Below are 14573 nucleotides of genomic sequence, written 5' to 3'. Positions count from 1 at the left end.
TGTCCTGCCAACAACTAGGGGTGTTCGGGTGCAACTAGTGCGCTCGAGTTGGTTGGCTTTGGCTCTACATTATGCACTTCAACCTTCGGATAGAAGGATACAAGTGCAAAGCTGTGGACCGAAATAACGCAAGCCCTCGATCACACACACACACACACACCAGAGCGCATTCCTGTGCATGCAGTAGGGATCACGGCGAGGTCCGGCCACTAGTTGGTGCGATGTAAGCGATGCTTTTGTTGTAGGACGACCCAGTAAATGGTGCTTTGTTGGTTGTTACTTCTCATGGTATGCTATGGTACACTGAGTGTAGGTCCGGGGACGGGTAGAAAGATGATGGGGGACAGTAAAGCCCATGTCATGTTTATTACGAGCCATGTCCCCGGGCGGAACGAGACCTCATTGTATGACCATTTAAATGGATCCCATTTTCCGGACCACGGGGCGGGGGGCGTTCGAGTTCCGTGTTATCATAGTAGGGGCTATGTAGATAAGTATGTTTCTGTGCCTCCTGTGGCTGTTACTGTGTGACCCCTGATTTCAATGTTTTGTGTTCCCATTTTTTTATGGTACTTTGTATTATTAAAAGCAAAGCAAAAATGTGTCAAATGTCTGCGCCCAAAAAGAGCAGAGGGTGACAGCATTTGCCACTGCAAAAGTACTTAGTATTATGAGCCACCTCACCTCACCTGTCATCAAATCTCTTTTCCTCAGGACCACTCCGGTCCGGACCAGTCACTCGGTTTTAGTGACCGTTGTGTTCGTTGCAAAATGCCAGCAATTAATTTCTGTTAACCACTTTTCCACTTTCCGCACTGCAGCTGACTGCCGGAAGACCGGAACCGACCAGCAGCGGTGGATGTCGTACGGTTGTCGTCACCGACCGTTATGCTTATCGCATCGTTTCCGGTTGCATAGTTTATGCTGTGGTGAAAGGGAAGCTTGGGGTGAGGGTTCGCTGGCAGATCGCCGGAACAAACTGCTGCGCTAAGCCAAAAACCATGCTCATCCTATTATCATGCTCCGTGCCGCATGAGATTCGGATTCGAGGTGCTTTCCGAGTATTAAAATCGACCTCGAGATAACTATAGGCAGATGGAGAGAGAGAGAGAGAGAGAGAGAGAGAGAGAGAGAGAGAGAGAGAGAGCAAGCGAGCAATATTACCATCGAGTTGAAGTGGGAACCGGTAAAACGGGGAAGTGAACGTGAGCATTATGGTGGCCGGCCTGCAGGATCGTGGGTCCATTTTACGCTTGATTACATTAGACCAATGCAACACGCCCATTAGCGCTGAGGGGCTGAGGCCGCAAAAACCGGGCACGAGACTAAATGTGACAATGCTGCCGCGAAGCTGCTAAGCAAGCATTAAAACGGTTGTTTGTGTGCGAAACCACCGGAGGCACATTCGATGATAATGGTTGGTGTCACCTTGGTGTCTGACTTTTCGGAACGTTTTAACGTTTGATGTTCATCTTCGCCGGAGGTTGGTGTGCTGCTCGAGCAGCTGCAACTCTTGAAAACCATCATCTCCTTTTTCATAATTAGCACAGCGCACACAATGCATGAACCGGTAAATACCGGTTCAAAATCGTTTTGCCAAGAGTTGAACAAGAGTTTTGCCAAAATACCTCTTGAATCAAAGAGCTCCATGAATTTAGGAATGTTTTTCGCAGATTCTTTCGGAGGCGGATCCAGTGACCAGTGGCCACTAATACCTTCAAGGACACGGTCGTCCATACCTTTGGTACCGTTCGAATTGACCTTGCGTGCGCACACTCGCGGACGGTGCAAAGACCCGTGATTAGCATCACTAATTGCCACGGACCCCGGCGGGCCTCGGACCGTGATTTGAGCCCGGCCGGCGTGGAAAATTCCATTCCCATGCCCCATCACAACGGACGTACGCTCGCGCTGTTGAAGCAAAGGAACGTTCCGTTCCGACTTCGAATGCAAAAATCCTCGCCTCGCCCATCGCCGGTTCCATAAGCCGGCTGCTAGCGGAAGAGGACGGAACACACCCGACCGAGCGTGAGGCCACCTTTTTGAGGTTTCCTCTTAACGCGTACTTCCGTTATCATCGCGCTCCAGTTATGCTGTATGCCCCCCCCCCCCCCCCCCCCCCGGGGGGGTCTCCGGGGTTGCTTTATTTCTTTAGCTCCTAATACCCTCCCCCACCCACCCAGCTAGCCGCAGGTCTCGGGTGGAACTTCACTGACACGGAAGGCAAGGATGACAAACCGAACCGAAAATAAAAATAATAATAATAATGGCGATGAAAGGAGAAGCGTGAGCGAGAGAGGCGCTGACCAGACGGAGCACAAAACGTCACGTACAGCGTGACAGTGACAGCCGAGGAGGGGTATGGGCGACTTAGTAGGCGACGCACCACGTCGTAATTCCCTTGGTGCCGGGCTGAAGCAGGAGGGAGGGAGCTCCGTTGGTTGTGGTTGTGTGTGAACAAACATGTAGTAGACACTCGACAACATCAAACACACGCGCCAACCGGGGTAGGAAGGGTGTTAATTGATGCTTACCGCAGTGCGCGCTCGTTCGCGTTTGCGTTCCCGGCCATTGCCTGGCTCCCTCTTTTTGGAGTGGAGAGGTGGGAGGAGGAGAACTCCGATCCGGTGGTTTATGGGATTTTTTTAAGGGGTTCCGGGCTATTTTCATACCGGCTGCGACGCAAATCCTGGTCCCGGTGTTTATTCAGCCATTCAGCTTTTGTAGAAATCCAACTTTTTCAACACTTTTTTTCATCGGGACTTTTGGAAGGACCGAAAGTGGTCCGGTGGTCCGGTTAGTGGACCGGTCCAGTCTGTGAAAAGTCTAGCGGTTCCTTTTCATTTGCAAAGAAAAAAAAAACTGTCGAATGAGAACGAAGCTCAAGAAGCGGATTTATCATTTCTCTCTCTCTCTCTCACACACTCTCCACATTCTGGTTATCATATATTTCCCGTCCCAACTTTTCTTCTCCTTTTGCAAACGACTCGTTGACTCCGGACGCGGTCTGTGATGAATATTTCATGCTGCGGCTCACCAGTGCGATGACACTTCGTCTGTCATCGTCTGCTGAGAGTCGCCGCCTTTCGCTTGCGTCACTCAGGATCGCAAAAGTGCATAAACTGACTTCACGGCTTCACTGCTTTCACAAAGCAACCCATTGCTGCTACCATCCATTTTCCCCCACTCGATGGTATCGGGTACTGCAAACAGCAAAGTAGGCCAACCGCTCACCGTCCTACCTCCAAAGCATCGGATGAGCATCGGATATCGAACGGGCAGACGACGATGGCGACGATAGCGACGATGGCGAGAGCAAACCGATTGGCTTTTTACGCTCTAATTGAAGGTTTTGAGGCTGGAAATAGTAAAAAGCTTCCGATAAAGCTTCGATACGCTCGAATGTCGGATTCAGGGCGGCAAATTTGCCGAGCGAATGTGTGTGGATGCAAAAATAGACTGGCTTGTCCCTTCGGCCGGTCGAAGCTTCGGCTGAACGCCATGATTGAACAAGCGATTCGTGGAAGGGTGTAGCACCATTGTTCGATCCTGTACTCCGCACTCCGCTCCTCTCTCTCTCTCTCCGTTTGCGTTTGCGATATTAATTAAGCCTCGACCCTCTGGCCTGTGCCGAGGGCCCAGATCGCAGGCGAGGGAAATCAGCCGGTGTACCGGTTTGTTTTTTTTTTGGTTCAACAAAAAAGCTTTATGTTCGTTCGTCCCCCCGTATTTTTTTATAGTGGATTCTTTCCCTTTTTCTCCATTTAATTTATGCGTCCGTATCCCGGTGTTCCCACGGCCGGCCTGTGTTTTTCCCTCCCTTTCCCACTTTCTCTCTCTCTCTCTCTCTCTCTCTCTCTCTCTCTCTTTCTCTCTCTCTCTCTCTCTCTCTCTCTCTCTCTCTCTCTCTTCATTGAGTTTCCTTTCATCTACCCCTCCTGCCGGCAGCCTTGCGGTTGGGCATGGTTCCCTGGAATGTCGTGTGTTTCGCGTGCAAGGGGGGAATTTTTTTTTCATCCACACGATTTGTTTTCTTATTTTCCTCACCCAAACACCATACCACACCAGCACCCCCCTCACTAGCAGCGTTATTTGTGTATAAATAATTAACCTCAATTTAGCGTATCTCGATCCCCGGTGCCAACGGTGCAAAACGCGACGCGACTTCCGAAAGGGGAATGTATGGCGGTCTGCAGGCCACTTTTACCACTTTCTCGGCAAGTTGGTTTTGTTTTTTTTTCATTTGTTTGCTTTTCCCGGTGTGCATTCATTCGCATTAAATGTGCTGCCCGGGTGCCGATGCCGATGCCGAAGAAGAAAAAGGTTAATTTGCTGATGATTTATTAAAATCAGTATTTAATATGCGGCAATCGATGTGATAATAATCACGGACCAGCCAGCCAGCTAGCCAGCCAGCCAGCCCGCACGAAAACACAAAAACAAAAAGGAGCTTATTGCCCTGGAAATGGTTGCAAAACACGGCAAACTTTGGCCACGTTGGGCGCTGAGCTCGTATTGTAATGCTGGTCCGACGAGTACGAGTACGCGAATGGGTCATTTGCCAGTCGCCGACCAACCGAGCTGGATGCCGATTTTATTCCAAGGACCACCCCCCCCCCCCCCTCCCACTCTACGCCAGACATCATGAATCATCTCGTACCAATGGCTCAATGATCAATCACTTTCACGCGCGTACGCGGAGGATTATGCCAATTGCCATTTACCTTCCTTAGCGAGCAAGCGAACGATTCGCGGAATGTAAATTCGTCCTTCGAGTTCTTGATCGATCGATCGATCATCGATTATTAGGCTATTTTCTGCCATTGCCGGATCGGTTGGAACGTTTTCAAAAAATTATCCTCTTCATCTTTTGAGAAGCAGTGTACGGGAAAGAGGAACAGTTACGATAAGCATCTTGAATCGGCGCGCCAAGAAGTGCTAGGTAGGTGTGCTATTCCGTTATGCTATCGATCAGCTGCTCCAATTTGGTGGAGCTGGGAGGGTTTGATAAATCGAATAGACACGGAACGAAAGCACCGAAGTAGATGAACGAAGAAACAGAAGGAAAATCGGGTGGCAATATAATATTTCGTTTCGGCGAGAGAGAAAGCGAGAAGCTGAGAATAAGAGGTTTCAAGGGATTAGATCCAAAAGATAAATAAGAACCGTTAGCTAGCAGCTCGTTTGAGTTTAATATGTTTTAAATCTGCTGCTTTTTGATAGCACTCCAGCGCACAATGGAAGCGGTTCATCGGTATTGGTATTGGTAGCAGAGATCTAATTTGATATCCTACCATAGATCAGAGATATGGCATCCCCATTAAAAGGACTACATCACCATTCTTTATAGATTGTTAGTTGGTAAAGTTGTCTTCAATTTTGACACCAACTTTCCCTAACTCAATTGCTGTCTCAATTGTACAAGAAAACCGTGCTCTACTTCATACTTTCCAGCGTCCTGCCCTTCATAGAACACACACACACACAACGCTTGACAATAAATGCTGATTTGCTCAATGAATGTGTGCATTAGTACGAGCGGAGAACAGTGAACGACATCCGCATGATGGTGATGGTGAATGCAAAGTTTCATCTGCTTGTCCCAATCTCCCGGTCCGGCCACCTACTGCACTATCTATCGATAGAGCTATTGAGGGTGAGAGGTTGGAAAGAGAAATGGCCCCCACCAAAGTCGACCGAAGCAAAGCGTACGTCGACGACAGCCTTGAGAGAGAGGATTTTCCAAGAAAAATCCGGATTCCTTCCCGGTGGGGCACGTTCGTGTTTTAGTTTCTAGTATTCGGAAGGTGCCGGAAAGGGGGGGTGGGGGGGCGATGGTCGTCCAAACCCCCTCGAATGAATGGTTAGGTTTGGGCATGGTCTGCCTGCCGGACTGCCAGTTGCCAGTGCTGACACTGGCGGATAAGGCGAGCAGAATTATTGTATCACGGCTACATTTATTCGAGTTCTTTATGAACCTCAGCGCCACGTCCTAGGGACTACCATCGGTATGGTTATGGAACCGAAGGGTGGACCGTTTTATGCCGAATAGACCAGCGGACCAACCGACCGAGCGACCGGTTCATCGATTTTCCACACAATCCCGGCTCGCCCGATTGCTCGTAGGACCGACCGGACTTGGTATGGGAGGTACGGTTTAGTGATGATTTGGTTCTATATTTAGTCGATTCGAATGCTGTTGGCACCGAGCATCCTTCTTCTCTCTTTCTCTTTTTCTCTCTCTCTCTCTCTCACACACACACACAGTCTCTATCGATTGGACTATGGTACGGTAAGGGTAAGGTTCCAGCTTCGAAAGGATGGCGCGATCGACCGAAAGCTGTTAAACATGAATCAAAAAACGGAGAAAATCATGCTGAGCAGTTCAACCCAAGCGAAAGCGGTTGTAGTCGAAAGGAGAGAGAGAGAGAGAAAGAGAGAAAGAAAAGAGAGAGAGCAACGAAATGGCCACAGCTTTGCAGAGAGAATCGAATGCGAAGCAATATTTGTTAAAGTAGAGAAAAAAAAGAACAGACCAAGGCAGACGAAGTAAGACCAAACCAAGAGATGACGTTGAAATGGTCATAACCCTTTAGAACCCTCGGTCCTTTCAGGTGTCCTCTACCGGGTCGGCGCAGGGTTGGAAAGGTGCGCTCTTCACGGGAATGATAAATTTCTGATATATTACCCAACGTGAGAAACTAGCTTTCCGGGCGTTTTGCTCTTCACATAGGACTCCCAGCTTCAGCTACAACATGGTAAAGGGGGATTAGCTGTAGACCTGTACCTTACCGACCCTAGTAGCATACCTTTGCCATTGGGAGGTACATTATTCACGAAAGCTCCTCACAAGCAACCAACCAACCCAGTCCCAGCGGACGGTGCTCATAAGTATGATTTTTAGATGCGTTGGGTTTACTGTCGCCATAAGAAAATGGCATTCCACGGAACGAAGCTAGTGGGCAGAAAGAGAGAGAGAGAGAGAGAGAGAGAGAGAGAGAGAGAGAAAGAGAAAGAGAAAGAAAGGAAAGCCGACTGGATGGAAAGCATGTCACCTATAGGCAGTGTCCGTCGTAGGCGATATAGTGCTGAACACTCCCAGGAGAGTCGTCCGAACATTAGGGCAATGGTACGGCATCGGCTTCGGTCGGCGTAAGTACACGTGTGTTGCTTTCTTGGCCGGTGGCCGACGTACCAGCCGCACGACACGCAGCCAACGATGATGTTATCCCCGGCAACATTATGGTACTTTTAATGGTTTTGACAGCAATGGGTAGAATATCGCCCACGGCATCCGAGAACAAACCAAAACCCGGAACCATCCGGCAGCCTGCTGATGGCGTGCTGCCAAATCTGTCCCGGATTTTCCCACTTCTCCGACCGGTCGAGGGTCGAGTGGAGCTGTCCTGTCGCGGTAGCGTAATGAAAATTATGAACGACATAAACTATTCAATAAACTTGCTGTTTCTTCTGGCCGCAAGTTTCTTGTTTCATTGCTTCCGGCCCTTTCTTTTACAGTTCATTGTAGGTCGTTTTGTTTTGCGCAAAAAAATCGCTTATCGCAAAAGGCAAATGGTTAAGGTGTTGTTCATTTGTGCGATCCGTTTCGGATCGGATGACGTAATTGTTGATGAAATTGTTGCGTGTCTACTGCCTGTTAGTGTCATTATAGATGTAAAGATAAAATGGTGTAGATGAAAATGACAAAAAAGTTTTAGAGTAACTGATAGATACAATTGCTACAAACAATGCTCTCCATAAGGATCTCTACTACTATCAGGACATTTGATTGCGTTTCCTCCAGTTTCGGTTGTTGCTCCTGTTCACGGTAAGAAACGTAAGCAGATATTTTTCCTCTTCACACAATCGCCTTAATTTTGCGTTATATTTTTCCAAACATTTTTTTATTTCCTACTCAGTGAATCCTCGCCCTCGCGCTTTGTTGCTCTATTGTTTCGACTTCTCAGCGAATTCCTTTCAAAATCTTGACGTGCGATGTTATTGAACCACCGGCTTAACATTTATCCAATCCATTACCATTTCATCGGTTTGGAATAGGTCGAAATACGGAATCATTTTAGACCTAATTATTGGACCATCTTAAAAATTTGTTTGTAACCATGTGCAGTTCACTTGTAGGGAAGAAGAATGTCCCGATTACCATTGTCAGCCTCAGCGTCACCACCGGTTTTCGTGATTGTTTTCGATTCAACGTCCCCTAGACATAATAAAGGATCTAGATATAATCGTCGTGTTTATCCCTTCGGGTGTCACAATCGAAAACCAGACGCTTCCATTAAACGGATCACGCTTGTGATAGATTAGCCTCCCGGCTAATCGATCGTTCTGAGCTGGGCCTAGACTGAGGCCGGCTTTTACCGTGTCACATCGCACCCACAAGGGCCGGCCCCATAAGTGCATTGATTCGTGCGTAAAACACTGCATGAGCTGCACTTGAGAAACGCGATACCGAGCAAGGCACGCGATGTGAGGTAATTAAGGTTGGCCGCCTCATACTCCCTTCCGTTGATTCTGTCCACAAGCAGACAAAACAATTCATATACCGCAGGCCGAACACAAGCAGCAGCAAACAGGCGTCTAAATCCCTTAATCCGATCGGCTCGGGTTCACGAAATGCCAGGCAACAACGGGCAACGGAGCGCCAGTCGAGTCGAGAGGACTTTGCTGTTCGCTGTTGCTGCGCTCGTCGGGGGTGGTCGTAGCAAACGAGCAACTTTGTTTGGCCACCGGCTGCACCAATACCCACCACCACCACCACCGTTATCGATCGGTTGGTCGCTTGTTGAAGAAGGTGATTACGCGACCAAACAAGTGAAGTTGGCATTAGATAGCCACAAGCATTATGATAAATTTAATATCATTCCATCCACAGCGACATGTGTTCTAGACCACATGCGAGAGGCGCCCCCGTTTGCACAATGCACTCCACTTCCAATTTCCTCTTCCAAGGAAAGAAGCGAAACAATTTGTTGCAAACGAAAGCGGATAAGCTGTTCGATACGGTCCGATTTGTACGATTTCGGACCATATTGCACCGGGAAATGGGGATGGTTCTGTACAACAAACTGACCATCCGATGGTCAATATTGGTTGAAGTATTTTTCTGTAACAATGCCCGATGCCATCTTCATGACAGCCACGTGGTCACCCCGTTCGGTTGTCAAGGACAACAATCGCTAGACAGCGTAGCTCTCATGGCTTGCTTGCTCGACATATCTGGCTTGCGCCAACTGTCATCAGATCGATCGTAATAGTTGTCATTCCTTAATGACAGCCACTCAAGCGGCGAATGCATCGACAGCGAGCAAAGATTCCAAAAGGGACGCCACGGAACCCGTTTGGTTACCGAATGAAAAACGTAAATCATTTTCCGATGAACGTCGCGGACGTCGCGGAGTTGCCGCTTTGTCGTAGGATGTTTTTTTTTCGCCCCTCATAAAATGGCGTCCATCAGCGAGATGAGCGCTACCGATCACTCGGTGAGCATTATCTTCGCAGCAACTATGTCAAGCTGACAAACACTAAACTACCCCGGGAACTGGTGCCGGTGCGTTCCAGTACCGAGTGGCAATAAAAAGGAAAGAAAATAAAAACAGGACACTTTGGGGCGCCACACACACAAGGAAACAACCGCAGCAACAACGGTCTTGTGCAGCGTTTATCTAGGCACCTACCATAAAACATCATTGTAATCGTCGGTCAATGTGGTGGCTATGCAGTTGCCGGTGGCCAGTGCCGATGCAATGATTTTAAGCCTCAACTATCACCGTCTGGGCACGGTCTCGGGGGCCACTCCATCACTCTAATTGAGTGTACCATCGACCGGTGCCGTGCTAGCGTTGTGCTTGCCAAAGGGAGTGCGAGAGAGCCCAGAGCAAATGGCCGCGCGATGGCGTTCCCATAATGTGCAAAACCCACCCCCGGCGAGTGACCCACCCCGGGGTGGTAGGAATCATACAAGTTTGTTGCCAATACCCGTCTCCTGCCTCCTGCCAAAAGGGTGCGGGGGTACTGGCTCCTTCCTAAGCTCCAAGCTAAACCATCGACCAGGAACGGAAGCAGCGCTTCTCGCGCTGGCTCACGCCGAAGGGGGCTGTTGGTAAAGGAATCCATGTTGCAATCCTCGATAAGCGGTAAAGGTTGCGGGATGGGGTCGCACGGAACGATATGTTTGGACAAGTGGCATCATACTTAACGTCCGGTATCGATTTATCGCCATCACTCAAACAGTACAAGCAGGCTGCCAGCAGGCCCTGTGCCCACCCCCCCGGGCGTTGGATCCGCTGTCGATAATAACGAGTTTTCCGTTTGTTCCGTTCCGTTCCGTTCGATGGTCGTACTGGGCCTGGGGTTTTATTATTTGTGCTATCATTGCACCGGGAGTGGCCGAGAAGGAGAGGAGGAGGCCTTGTGTACTAGACGGTAGATAGTGATTACCATCCCCATCCTCTCGCCTGCTCGCCTACATCGTTGTCTAGATAGTGGTGTTGCCGCTGACTTATTGGCGCCTTTTTGTGCAAAGTGTGATCACACTTAGCATGTTTGTGGCTCCAATCTTGCTTCACTGTCGGAAGACACACTCACACACACATACCAAAATTTTAAGCGAAGGCATTTGCGTTCCTTGGGTGTTTGGAGCAGTTTTCATCCAAGTTACCGAAGGGTTCGATGCGGTACGGAACCTTCCTTAGTACCTACTTCGATTGAAAAACAGTCCTTCGATGTTGTTACAATATGCTTTACCCTCCCCATGGGCGAGTTGAAAAATTCTATTCCTCTGAGTTCTTTGACGGGGAACCAAAGTTTAAAAATTACCTTTGGTGAATGACTCGCAGGCAAACGACTCGCCGGGCAATTATTTTCAATCGAAACAAGATTGCAGCAATTAATCAATCGAAGCAAAAAAGTTACCGTCCAAAAAAAGTGGAACTGAAAAGCTTCTCTTCTCTGCACCCCCCAAAAAAAAGGTCATCCAAGGATCGTCCTCTAGTGAACCGGAACCGGTTCCGAACCGAACCCCACCCGGGGTTTTGTGGCAAATGAGGCGACAGCAACGGGGACAGCAACACAAATCCTGCCCGCGATAAACCGCACCCTGCGCAACGGTTGACCTTCGGTTACCGAGGCTGCCGGGACTGCACACGTCATCAAATATCCATCCCGGATCCGGCATCTGATGATCTAATCAATCTTATCACTCTCCTCTCTTCGAACGCACACTCACACACGCACTCTTGGGCTTCAGGCGACCGGCCTTGGGTGCTCGGGTTTGGTACTGATTGGAACCAAAGCCTTGTGTGGGCTCACGGGCCAAATGGTCCGATCACGCCATCCGTTCGATTGGCGATGACGAACCGCCGGCGGTGAAATTGGGAGACCTTCGGGGTTTTATCTACTCCGCACAAGCAGAAGAACCTCGAGACGCGCGCGTGCGAGAGAGAGAGAGAGAGAGAGAGAGAGAGAGAGAGAGAAAGAAGCGACCGAGTGCCTTTGGGGCAGACTATTTGCTATCTTTCGTCACTCCTCCTGCCAGGTATCGGGGTAGGCTGCGTCGTCAGGACGAATGATGGTCGCGATGCTCAACGGGAAAACCCAATTTTTCCTTCCACCTTTACGCGGGTCCGGTGCGACGGTAGACGATGGTGGACGATTCTCATCCATCAAACCAAAATAAACTAAACTTCCCACGCTCGGTAAACCCTTGGCATGCGCGTGTGTGTGTGACAGTGAGATGCAGGCACCTTATACACGCTAAACGAACCAACTCTCGAGCCGGCTGCCGCGCGTGTGGCTACCACACGCCGTCCGTATGTCTCATAAATGTCATTTCATTACACGGAACTCCTCACCAAGAAGTTTGTTTTGGTGGTTGGGAGTGGTGGAAGCGGAATCCATCGTTCCGGGGAACACCGATGAAGGTAATTGGCATTTGCGCTTGGCACATACGTGGCCACGTGGTTCAGGGGGTTTGTTATTGAGAAAGGAGGATTTCCTGTTTTCGGTTTTTGTGTTGGATTTAACTTGAAATCGATCCACTGGATTGTACCATTTAGCGTCCATATCGCGAATAACCATTTCTCGCGTAGCATTGTTGAACACCAGTACTCGTGGCTCTCTCTTTCTCTCTCTTTCTTGGTAATACTTTGCGTGCTTTCAAGTGATTCATCGCACGTAATATGAAGCGCTCGTACCTCCTGAAGCATCGTTCGTACTGTCATTTGAACATACCCTTTATTACTAGCCGTCTCCTTTCGCCCCTTCGCCGCCTATTGTTTTACCATTTTTTGGTTCGGTTTCGAAACGTTTGCAGCATTGGTTTGCTATTTGCTTCGTCGCCTCGGCGCTGTTCCGCTCCGTTCTCTGTCCTTTCTGCTCGATCTGAACTCTGCCTGCTACCGACCATTACTTCCTTCGCACGGAAAACGCGTTGGATTATTATTCTGGTGGTGTTTTTGGCTTTCCTCCCTTCTTTGGCCGGTCGATACTCGTGCGGCTGGGCCGCGTTGGTGCGTTTGGTATTTTGCGTCGTGCGTCGGTGGTGGAAAATATGTTGAAAAATTTTCATCCAACACCGTGCGCTCAATCGGAACGTGCCCGGTCAGTTAAATTACTGTGCGGCCCGGGTACTGAGCCCTGTGACCCTAGTGTACGCCCTAGCGAACGATCAGTATGTAAGTGGTCGATAATGTTTATTAATTTATGTGACCTTATTCCTTTGGACCACGGTAGCGGTGTGTTTCCTGTTGTTTGTTGCGGTGTTGTGATGTTGTTTCGGGAATGGCAGGATCAGAATGTCCTCAAAATGATGACGCGGTATTCAGAAATCCCTCTGGCATGCAATCGTTCATTCAGTGGCGGACTGTGACTCAAATTAAACGATCCGTGAAATTCTGGGCAACTGAATCATCGTCATATCCCGTTGGTGACTCATTGTTCGGATGTACTTTGCATACGCTACAATCATTTGAAAGGAATGTTAAATCTAAACCGCACAAAACGATTAGTACGAGTAGCAAAATCCCAGACGATATTTAGTATTGAGGAAAGAAGCGTTTTCTGGAGTCAGTTTATCTAGATCAGCTCCATGATATTAGTGGTTACTAATCGTAACGTAATAAATTCAAATAAAAATTTGAATAAAGATTCAAATTCCATCGATGTAACATCGCAGTTCCACAATATTCATTTGGATATTTTCTGGAATATGTTCAGCATCAGAGCTGTGGATTTAAACACATGCTATAATAATAATGCTACAATTCCGTCATAGAAATTGCGAAATATTACTTTCCTGCTTGGGATTTGAATAACAAGAGCTTATATTAAAATGATTTGGTCTGATTGAACATGCTTTAACTCAAGTAGTTGTTTCATCTTAAAGATTAAAGCACAATTTAGTGTCCACTTGTGTATCGTCCAATTTTTATTTTTTTTTGTAGTTTTGTGCATAAATTCCTGTAATATTGCTTCCATATCCTTTCAATTCAGACAGGACCAGAGGTCCACGGCCTACTGCAGTGCTTTTAATTTCGCTCGACCATGTCGTTACTCACTACCATCCGATGACTCACAACCACCACATGAACCCCACGAAGCACTATATTAAACAGCATAGCAACAGCTACATATTGCTGCAGACACCCAGTTTTCACCCAAAACCTCTTACCCGTCCTCTCGTCGTCCTGCGCACCATTGGCGCGGCCGTTTTAAAATCTCATCCTTTCACTACTTTGGCCCCATTCCAGTGGCGGCGTTGCGCCCCAATAACACCGTCACTGGCATATTATGTGCGTCAAAGCGACCTCCCCCGAGGGACTGACGTTGTTCGGTTAGCTACCCCCTCATCCCTTAAGTACACTAACACTATTGACACCTTTCCACCGTCGGATACGCTACACGTGCGGCACATCGGAACATTTTCCTACAGACTAGACTAGATGCTGCGTGGCACAGAGACGGGAGGGATTTAGCTAAAATGTGATCAACTCCGGTGTCGCTGACTCCGATACATGCGTCTCCGTTCACCCGGCCAGCACGAGGCGCTTCACTGGTGCTCGTATCGTAAACATATCAAGGGAAATCCATTTGCTCAATTGTCTATAAATTTGTGATGTTGTCAGCAGGAGGTCGGTACGGCGCGCGAGTGAGAGATGGATGGGGATGTCAGTTGATATTCGGTCACCAGCTGGCCACCTCGACACTGGCTACCTCATCCTGCGTTTGCTGCTTTTAAACATTGCCCAACAACAACAACACTATTGGCCATTGTTGCGCTGCTTGTCCCAGTTTCATGGAGCCATGGAGTGGCAGGAGTGCAACGAGAGGCAACAAGAGGTAGCGAGGAGGAAGGGTGGTGGCTCTCTCCTAACATGGGTCAATTATTTCAACATTTACACTGTCGTCCGAAGTGCTTCAATTGCTTTTGAAAGTGAAGCAATGTGCAAAGTGCACAGTAGGGTGCACCACATCTCTCTCTTTCATTTTCTCTCTCTTTCTCTTTCTCTTGCTCTCTCTCTCTCTCTCTCTCTCTCCCTCTCTCACTGTCTCTCACC

General features: G+C 48.6%; 1 protein-coding gene across 6 annotated transcripts in view; it reads left to right on the top strand.

Moving 5' to 3' along the window:
• Nucleotides 1–14573, top strand: part of LOC125949691 (RIMS-binding protein 2) — a 90371-nt gene that overhangs the window by 7689 nt on the left and 68109 nt on the right. The window lies entirely within an intron of this gene.

Source organism: Anopheles darlingi, chromosome 2 (genome assembly GCF_943734745.1).
Source record: "Anopheles darlingi chromosome 2, idAnoDarlMG_H_01, whole genome shotgun sequence".
NCBI lineage: Eukaryota > Metazoa > Arthropoda > Insecta > Diptera > Culicidae > Anopheles > Anopheles darlingi.
Note: the sequence above shows the minus strand (reverse complement) of the source record. Positions and strands in the feature narration are given on the sequence as shown.